Genomic DNA, 10,321 nt, shown 5'->3' on the forward strand with positions numbered 1-10,321 from the left:
TAACATCATGGTGCCACAAAAGTAAAATGACGATTGCGCCCAACAAATCAACATACTTACTTCTTAAAGGCCAACTGGTCAGAATCCCCACGGTAAGAATCAACGGCATCCCAGTTCTTCGGCGCCATGAGGCCCGATACCTGGGTATTATCATCGACGAGAGGTGGAACTTTGCATCACACACACATTGATACCGTATCCCAAAAATCACTGGTTTTATTAAATAATCTCATTGGAATTGGTCATAAGCGGTTTCGCCTTCCACCCAACCTAATCAAATTATACCACAATAGTATTCTGACCTCCATAGTAGGGTACGGATCAGGAGTCTGGGCACACAGACTCACGAGGGTCATGCCTGCCATGGCCGTAAGAAGAGTGCAGCGGAACATGCTTCTACGTTCAGCAGGGGCCTACAGGACAACACCTGGTGGAGCACTGTTAGTGCTAATAGGATCTGTCCACTGGACATAAAAATTCGGGAGCAAACCGCCTGGTACTGGGCGAGGAAGGAAAACAGGGACAAAGTCAGGGAAATACTTGGGGTTTACGTTGGGGACAAGTATGCTATCAAAAAGAGAGGGATTGAACTCTGGCAGGATCAATGGAACAATGAGGATACGGGACGCAGAATCTATGAACTGCTACCGGATATAGAGGAAGGGTTAAAATTCACATTTTTCACACCCACGAGAGGAATGCTGCACTTTCTTACTGGACATGGACCATACCCGACATATCTATGTCGGTTTGGGAAGCAGGCTACACCAGCGTGTGACTGTGGCGCTGCGCAAGGTACCCCGGAACATGTGGTGTATGAGTGCCGCCTCTTCGATGATGTAGCCCATGATCTACGACAACAGCTACCGAACAATGACACGTACCACATATTAAGGCACGAAAACACCTTCAATACCCTAAATACACTTACTGATGAAATATCAAAGAAAGTACTCAAGAACTTTTTAAGGGACAATCATCAGTAACGGGCAAATACCTTCACCGATTTAGACCTCGTGCACCCTTTCCCGTACCGCCGGGCAGGGACTTGGCCAGCCGCCTCACGGCTGGAATCCGCCTTACCCTGGACTAGGAGGGAGGGGGGCACATAAACACCGGAATTGAACGCACACCGACTATGACATATGTAGTTAGATTAGATGTAGAAGATAGGATAACACCTAGAATAGATTGCAGCGATACAAAGTTAAGGCCAGCCCAGTGCCAGGGGCACGCCCACTGGGATTGGCTCAGTGGGCCGGGCCAACACCTAGTAGGTTTATAGTAGCACTGGCACACCTGTAACGCTGCAGGTAGCATGTAGTTCTTTAGATTAAGTAGCTTAGAACCCCACAGCGGTAAGTCTAGAATAATAATAATAATAGAATCACCTGTAGTGTAGAATAATAAAGCTGCATTGTACTGTATCAGCATTAAGACCCACTAATGTAGTTAGGTAGTGGGTTATATGAATAATGTAATGAATTGAATGAATAAAGATTTTAATTTAAAAAAAAAAAAGTCAAGTGTGTCTTGCCTATCCAATATGTCTACCACTTGTTGAAGGGAGGGATTGACTAGTTTCAAAATCTGTTTCCTGATACGAACATCAGAAACGTTCTGTGCAATTGCATCACGCACCATAGTATCTGAATAAGGAAGTCCACATTCACACTCAAAAGCACAGTCCCTAGTAAGGCCTTGCAAAGTTGCAACCCACTCCCGATTAGTTTGACCGGCCGTACATTTGATACGAAAGAAAGTATACCTTTTTGCAACTACATTGACTGATTCATTGAAATATGCATCCAATACCGACAAAATTTCTTCGTAGGACAGAGTTGCTACGTCGCGTCGGGGAAACAATTTCACTATCACTCGGTACGTGTGCACGCCGACACACGATAATAAGTGAGGCTGCCGCTCATTACCTTGAATTCTGTAGGCGGCGAGATGGAATCCAAATTGGCGTGACCACTACGTCCAGCTTTCCATTGCCGCATCAAATTGACGAAAAGGTGATGCAACTGCGTGTTGTGGCTGCGGTAGCGGTGGAGCTGCGGCGGCCGCATCATTTTGCATTGCACGTTGACCCTAGACGAGCTGTCCAAGGGCATCCAATAACGCCTGCGTCTGCTGATTCTGCAAGCGATAAAATTCGGACAGTACATCTGGAGATTGTGGCGAAGCCATGACACAAGTAAATTAGGGCAATACGAACGGTAAATCCTCTTTTGAGACTCGTCGCCAAAAATGTTGTGTCTAGACAAGACAGCCTAGACACAATGAGAGGAAGCCGAAAGGCACGCGCTTAAACTCACGCAGGCTGGCGTGAGGTCTGAAACAGGATACGTAATGAATGCTATAAAGAAAAGTACGTAGCTTCTGGATTACTTAACTTTAATCCATAATTGTAGAACATCGCTCTTGATGATACGTGCTTCATATAATAAATATCAATTGAATACGGCGCCTTGCTAGGTCGTAGCAAATAACTTAGCTGAAGGCTATGCTAACTATTGTCTCGGCAAATGAGATCTTATTTGTCAGTGAACTGTGGCTAGCTACGTCGGCTGTACAACTGGGGCGAGTGCTAGTACGTCTCTCTAGACCTGCCGTGTGGTGGCACTCGGTCTGCTATCACTGACAGTGGCGACACGCGGGTCCGGCGTATACTAATGGACCGCGGCCGTTTTAAAGGCTACCACCTAGCAAGTGTGGTGTCTGGCGGTGACACCACAGGTGCTGTGAAGAATTCCAGTTGTCCAATCAAATGTAAGAATGCGACACCTGTATTTTTCCGATGGATATGTTGAATGTGTGCCTCGAGTCTCATGCTTTATCACGCTTTGCGTATTCCACGATAATCTCTCAAGGCATAACTGCTCAACATCGTCAGGTGCTGGTCCGCTTTTTACTGTGCTACATTCCGTTACTGAGGCCTCGTTTGAAAGCAATGCATGTGCAATCCTTTTACTAGCAAACAGATGCCGGTATATTCCAGAACTCGCCCCAGGACGCAGAGCTGCGACGTTTTGTGCATCAGGTAAACTGGTACTGGTGCCAATTGCTATTGTTGCTAGGAAAGAAACCAATATTGTTGCTAGGTGGGCCATCCGCTATGTTGCGGTGAAACTATTGTCGGAAAAGCTCGATTCCATCCACAGACAATTGCAGGAAACACGGGATTCGAGGGTGTACTTTATTTTAATGCTGAGTTCCTATTGATTACATTATCCGCTGTAAGAATATACACTGAAGAGCCAATGAAACTAGTACACCTGCCTAATATCGTATAGGGCCCCGTGAGCACTCAAAAGTGCTGCAACACGACGCGGCATGGGCTCGACTAATGTTTGACCTACTAATGGAGGAATTGACACCATGAGTCCTGCAGGGCTGTCCATAAATCTGTAAGAGTATGAGGGGGTGGACACCTCTTCTGAACATTAGGTTTCAAGGCATCCCAGATGCGGAGTTTGGCGGCCAACGAAGTGTTTACACTCAGGAGGGTGTTCCTGGAGCCACTCTGTAGCAATTCTGGACGTGTGGGGTGTCGCATTGTGCTGCTGGAATTGCCCGTGTCAGTCCCACCAGGTAACATGTTTCCAGTTATCAACACTCCGCTGTCAGTGCTGACAGGCCCAGTCGAGGCATAAAGCTTTGTGTCATGCAGTCATCAAAGGTACACGAGTGGGCCTTCGGCTCCGAAAGCACATATTGATGATGTTTCGCTTAATGGTTTGCACACTCACACTTGCTGATGACCCAGCACTGAAACCTTCAATAATTTGGGGAAGGGTTGCATTTCTGTCACGTCGAATGATTCTCTTCAGTCGTCGTTGGTCCCGTAGTTGCAGGTCTTTTTCCGGCCACAGCGATGTTTGAGATCTGATGTTTTACCAGATTCCTGATATTCACGGTACACTCGTCGTACGAGAAAAGTCCCCACTTCGTTTCTACGTCGGAGATGCTGTGTCGCATCGCTCGTGCCCCGACTGTAACACCACCTTCAAACTCACTTGAATCTTGATAACCTGGCATTGTTACAGCAGTAACCGATCTAACAACTGCGGCAGACACTTGTCTTATAAAGGCGATGCCGACCATACCGGCCGCTGTGGCCAAGCGGTTCTAGGCGCTTCAGTCCGGAACCGCGCTGCTGCTACGGTCGCTGGTTCGAATCCTGCTTCGTGAAGGGTGTGTGTGATGTCCTATGGTTAGTTAGGTTTAAGTAGTTCTAAGTGTAGGGGACTGATGACCTCAGATGTTAAGTCCCATTGTGCATAGAGCCATTTTTGAGCGATGCCGACCGCAGCACGGTATTCTGCCTGTTTACATATCTGTATTTGAATATATGTGCCTCTACACATTTCTTTGGCGCTTCAATGTATATGGCCTCCATTATTACACAGTACCAGAAAGAAAGAACTAAAGGAGCAGGGAGTGGTGGTGGTGCGTAATGCTCACATCACCTATGGTATTCTCAATAAACCAAACGTGTCCCCAGAGTTGTTCTAACTGGCGAGCCCCTGATGGAGGTCAACCATCGTTGACAGGGTATGTGTTTTCCGAACACAGGTTTCCTTAGCTGTGGCTGGTGAGCGCCGCCAGTCCTCTGTGACGTTAACTCTGGGGATATCACGAGGTCCTTCCATGAGCTTTTGTGTGTGACTGGGGACAGGGACCTTGGCTTAAGCACATGGATAGTGATATGATACAAACCTTGAGATGATACAGACCTCTGCAAGGAAATCCTTGAATTCGATGTGTGCTATGTGCTGATGGGGTGGATGGCTACTGAGGTGGAATGGTCCTTAGTGGGAAACCTCTGGAGACCCTGCTGCATTTCAGTTGTTTAAGGCTTACCCAGGACCGTGGGGAGTTGCTTGGGTGGGGTGATGGTTCCCCTAGAGACTCGTGGGAACACCATGGCGCCCTCGAATTCTCAATCACTCCCAATGGTTCAGGTGGTCCACTGGACATTAAAAACAGCCATGCAACAAAGACAACTTGAGAGGGCAGCCTCCAGTGCAGTCATAATCTAAAATGAAAGTAATATAACGTAACAGGCACGCCCAGTGTTTCAAAATGTCTTTATTGTGATAAGCAGAGAAGAATACGCTTTCGAGAAAGTATTACCCTTCCCTGTACAAAAAGGACTCGACGGTTTGGCTGCAACCCTAAAATCTATTAAGCTGCTACGCAATGAAGCATTACTGGCAGAAACAACGACATCACTCCAAACAACCAACCACCTGAAGTCAAAACTATTGAGTCAGTATCGCATTCCAGTGTAATTAACTGCAGTCAAGAAGCAGCCACGTGCTGTGATACTTTTCATGTGAATAACACTAAGTTTAAGGAGGACTGGGCTGACGAAAGGCTCATTTAAGTGCGAAATGCAATGCGTCTAGTGAGTGGAATAATGGAAAAAACAGAATCGTTCACCTTGACATCCGATTCGCCACTTTTGCCATATTACGTTTAAGCTGGGTTTATAACGCTAGAAGCCGGACCATAATAAGTTCCCAATCATGTGAAGTGTTTCACTTGGCAGAAATTCCGGTACACTTCAGTAGAGTGTGAAGATCTGGATGTGTGTGTAAGCATGCCATAGCCGCCAATGCTGAAGGAACTACCTGCACCTCCCCCGAATGGCTTCAAATGGCTCTGAGCAGTATGGGACTTAACTTCTGAGGTGATCAGTCCCCTAGAACTTAGAACTACTTAAACCTAACTAACCTAAGGAAATCACACACATCCATGCCCGAGGCAGGCCTCCCCTGACTTCTGTGACGATTGCTTATGTCAACATCTATCATGGAGCAAAGAGTGTATGGCATTCAGGGAAGAAATGAAACTCCTGAAATTGAATATGACAAAGCTCATACTACACGCTGAAGTGAAGGAGATATACAAATCTCTCAACCTTTACGACAACGTTTGCTGCAGCACTCATGAAGAAAAATGAATGAATAAGTGCTCCCAGACAGGCGTCAGCAATAGTTTCCGGCACAAATACAAGTTCTTACAAATGTACAACCGGAAAAAAATTTGAATGAAACTACTGGTGACACCAGACCAATTTCAATGATAAGCGCCACTTCAGCACTCGTCGCAGATACTTCATTAGGAGGGAAACTACTAAAAAACTGTTTGCCTCAGCCTAAATAGTTATCTTCAGATCCCAAAGCGAAGACCAAGAGGAAGTGTAACGTCAACAAGGAGGAATCGAGGTACGCAGACAGTAAGATACATAAACTCTCAAATTCTAACGACTCGATCATGCACACTGAGGCTGCTTAAGTGACTGTTCAAGCCCGCTCAGGTCACTCCCTTATGAAATCTGTTTTTCTACACTCAGAAGAGAAAGGCGAAGACATAAACCTCACTGGTTAATACCTACTAAGATAAAATGGAACTTTAACGGCTTCAGAACACATGTAGACGTGTTCAGCTGTCTGCATAGAGGACACCCATATGTCTATCTCTTCAGGGAACAGTTTGAACTTAGTGACACCCCTGCGCTCATTGGATACAATCACCACTGAATCCTTGAACTCGGTGCGAGCACGACTAAAGATGGAGTGACCAGAGTGGCCATCTTTTTGGATGACTCTTACCACTCCACTTACATCTCTATCAGAACAGATATTCAAGTAGTTGCTATAAAAGTGCACATTCTCTACAAAATTACACTTCGTAATATGTACCTGCCACCCGACGAAGTCTTGGAAAGAGAGGCTTTTTATGACCTCAAAACACAACTTCCCCAACCACTCTTCTTTGTAGGAAATTTTAATATACATAATGTTTTACGGTGATCTACATCAATTTCCCTCAGTAGTCGGCTTGTTGAAGGCCTCGTTGTGTCAGAAGAGTTGTACTTTCTTGTTTCAGGCAGCAACACACAATTTAGCACTGCAGTAACATAATTCTCCGCCATAGACCTTTTCTTCTGCTCTTCTCGGTGCTGTTCAGTGGGAAGTGGTCGATGATTTTCATTCGAATGACCACTTCCATATCTGGATCTACCCCTCAGGTAAAGCTGTCCCTGAAAGGATGCCCCTCTCGATGGATGCTTAGCACACCAAACTGGACGTTGTACAGCCAACAAGTTGTTTTGTACACAGAGACAGCGTCCAGAAGCGGGTGGATCACATAACCAACGCGATTCACCAAGACAGAGGAAAGGAACAAGAGGTCATGGTAGGTGTTTCTGGAATCGATAAATTGTGTACAACACCACATCATCTCACCTAAGTAGACAGCAAGTCCACCCTCGATTACAGGCAAGAATGAGGAACAACCAATCTCTCTTCATGCAGAACGTAATCTGACTAAAATCTTGTCATCCTGTCTTAGAACCTTCATAGACCTAAGAGCCAGCGCTTTCTGTCTCGTAGCTGTTTACTACAGTAAGGCTTCTTACCAATCACAAATCAAACTTTGTCTCCAATTTTCCTGGCGCCACACTAACAAAGCCCTATACTTTCTTGTTTTGTCAATGCAAAATACGCTCCGATCAGAGGATTCTGGAATCCACAACGACCGTGTGCTATTTATAGCTACCTGGAGGTCGTTGATTTGTCCGAGACTGCAGGTTCACGGCTAAATACAACGTTTCTGCTGATTTTCAAATACTGTTGCAAGTTTTACATTACACCCTGTGTTGTTCAGGAGGAACTCATTCAGCCAGATGATCTTTTTGTTATTGATATGGAGGGCCAAGATCTTGAGCTGCCTCGTCCTGAAAAGAAACTAAAAGGAAGCCTGTGCACACCTTTCTTCATGTGTTCATATACAGCTCGTAATGCTGGGGCAGTCATACATACTCATTCAAAAGCTGCTGTGATAGCTACATTTTTGTATCCAGAATATGAATTCAGCTGCACCCATCTTGAAATGATCAAGGGTATTTTAAATCAAAATTGAGATGATACTACCACTATGATGAGGAATTGGCGCTTCCTATAACTGAGAACACTCCCCGAGAAGAAGACTTACAGTTCCGTCTGAAACAAGTACTAGAAAAGTACTCAAAACATCAGCCGTTCTAGTACGGCCTCATGGTGTATACGTGTGGGGGAAATACATGGCATAAAACCAAAGCAATGTGCGAGTGCTATCTCTTTGATTTGGCAGTTCAGATGAAACTACGATAAAATGTATAGCCCCGCATTACTGTTTCACCTCAGGTAACCACCACATTAATTAATAGAATGGAATCATCAGGCGCTCACTGCCAGCAACCGTCCAAACTGCCTAATGGTACACGCTCGCCTCAGGTGATTTCATTTATTATGACAGACGTCATATCTGTGGCCCCAAACAAGCCATAGGTCTTATATACTGATATTGCATCTCGTCAGGTATCATTGCGTTTATATCAATTAATATTGATTAGAACATTGTCTGGATGGAACAGATTAAGTAAATCGAGGTATTTCAGCCTTGTACGTCGACTGCGAAACTTCAGTTTCTTCAGAGTGCTTTTCAAAGGAACTGTCGGTAAAAAGGTTGAGCAGTGCTCACATATCCGACTTTGTGGGATTAGTTCATACACGTTAGGCTCCATAAAACCTATTATGTCACTGCGAATAAAAGGTGTCCCTGACTTCCAACAAATGTTAGTAATGCTGCGGATAATTCCTTACACAGGAAGCGTATACGAAAATTTGAATAATAAGAAGAAGGCTGATAACGATCGATGTGAAAGAGACGGACCATTTCAAATAATTTCATGTGGTACACGAACATTTCTGTTATATCTCAACCAAATTTTAAGTTAGAAACCTTAGGCTAGGGCGAGCAAAGGACATTTCTTCTGAACCACTTGCCTAGGAATAGGTGGAAGGGTCGCAATCGATCTTTTATTTATGAAAATAGTGCAAAATTATACCATAATTTGTCGCAAAGTCAACCAAGATGTATGTTGTACGACGCAAACAGCTGTATCTCTCCATAGCTACCAAGTGAGGTGGCGCAGTAAGTAGTTAGAGTTCTAGAGGACAATGATTCAAATCTGCGTCCATCCAGATTTAAGTTTACTTTATTTCCCAAAATATCCACAGGCAATCACCAGTGTGGTTCCTTTCAAAGAGCACGGCCGATTTATTTCCTCGTCTCAAGCTAATCCTAGCTTGTGCTCTGTCTCTAATGACATCGCTGTCGACCGGAAGTTACATCCTAATCATCCTTCTTTCCTTCCTTTCTTAGCTCCTCAGCTGGGGCTGGGAGTTCTCTCCAAGCTGTGATTTCCACGTGTCGTTCAGGACTGTCCCGTGTATGATTTTGGGGAATTATCTAAGAGGACAGAGTCGCGTCGGCTCCAATGCAACTGAGTGACTGTAAATCTTGCACAATGATCTTTAACGTTTTTACCCTGTTTAGTTTACTGGTTGCATGCGGGTTTGTGTTTGTCGATGCAAGGTATGATACTGAAAGAATAATCTGACAGAGAACAGAAAGACCTAAATGGAAAAATTTCTCCTGGAGGAAATGGCATGACCTCAAATTACTGAGATCCTTGGGAGAGCTAGCATTGACAAAACTATTCTAGCTGGTTTGCAGGACGTCTAAGACAGAGAAATATCCTCAGATGTCAAGAAGAACGTAATTCATCCTATTCGAAAGAAGGCAGGTGCCGACAGGTGCGAATATTAGGGCACAATCAGTTTAATAGGACATGGCTGTAAATTACTGACATGCTTTATTCATAGAAGAATGGAAAACTGGAAGCTGCTGGCCTCAGGGAACATACGTTGTAGTTTCGAACAAATGTAGGCATACGCAAGGCTTTACTGACTCTACAACCTCTGTTACGGAGACATGTAAAAGAGTAAAATTTAAAACAGTCTTGATCGCAATTTTATTTATTTATTAGAGTGAGTGACCGGTTTCGATTCTTTCATAGAGTCATCTTCAGACTCCAGAGCGGTGGATGGACACTGCCAGACGAGTTTCGTCGACCTTAGATGGTCGTGTAACTGAAATGTCAAAATTTCAAAAATTTTGCACGTTAAAGAAACGTACTCAGGAAACTTTCGACACTTTTACATGGAACTACATTCTTCAAACGTGTGATGGTGGTAGGCGCACAGTACAGGGAGCGATAGTTTATCTACAGCATCTACACCCGAGTGTAAATATAGGAGTCGTGGGAGACGAAAGGAAAGCAGTAGTTGAGAAGTTATTGAGAGACGGTTACATCATGTCACCGATGTAATTAAATCAGTACGCTGAGCAAGGAAATAGGAAACCAAGGAGAAATTTGGAATTAAAGTTTAATGGCCAGAAATAAAACCGCTGAGTTTTG

At 44.6% G+C, this 10,321-nt stretch overlaps 1 pseudogene; it reads left to right on the plus strand.

The window, feature by feature from the left end:
- The window catches only part of LOC124798788, a 131,660-nt pseudogene extending 123,492 nt beyond the window's left edge, over positions 1-8,168 (plus strand).
- Positions 8,169-10,321: the final 2,153 nt, after the last annotated feature.

The sequence above is a fragment of the Schistocerca piceifrons genome, chromosome 5, assembly GCF_021461385.2.
Source record: "Schistocerca piceifrons isolate TAMUIC-IGC-003096 chromosome 5, iqSchPice1.1, whole genome shotgun sequence".
Classification (NCBI taxonomy): Eukaryota; Metazoa; Arthropoda; class Insecta; order Orthoptera; family Acrididae; genus Schistocerca; species Schistocerca piceifrons.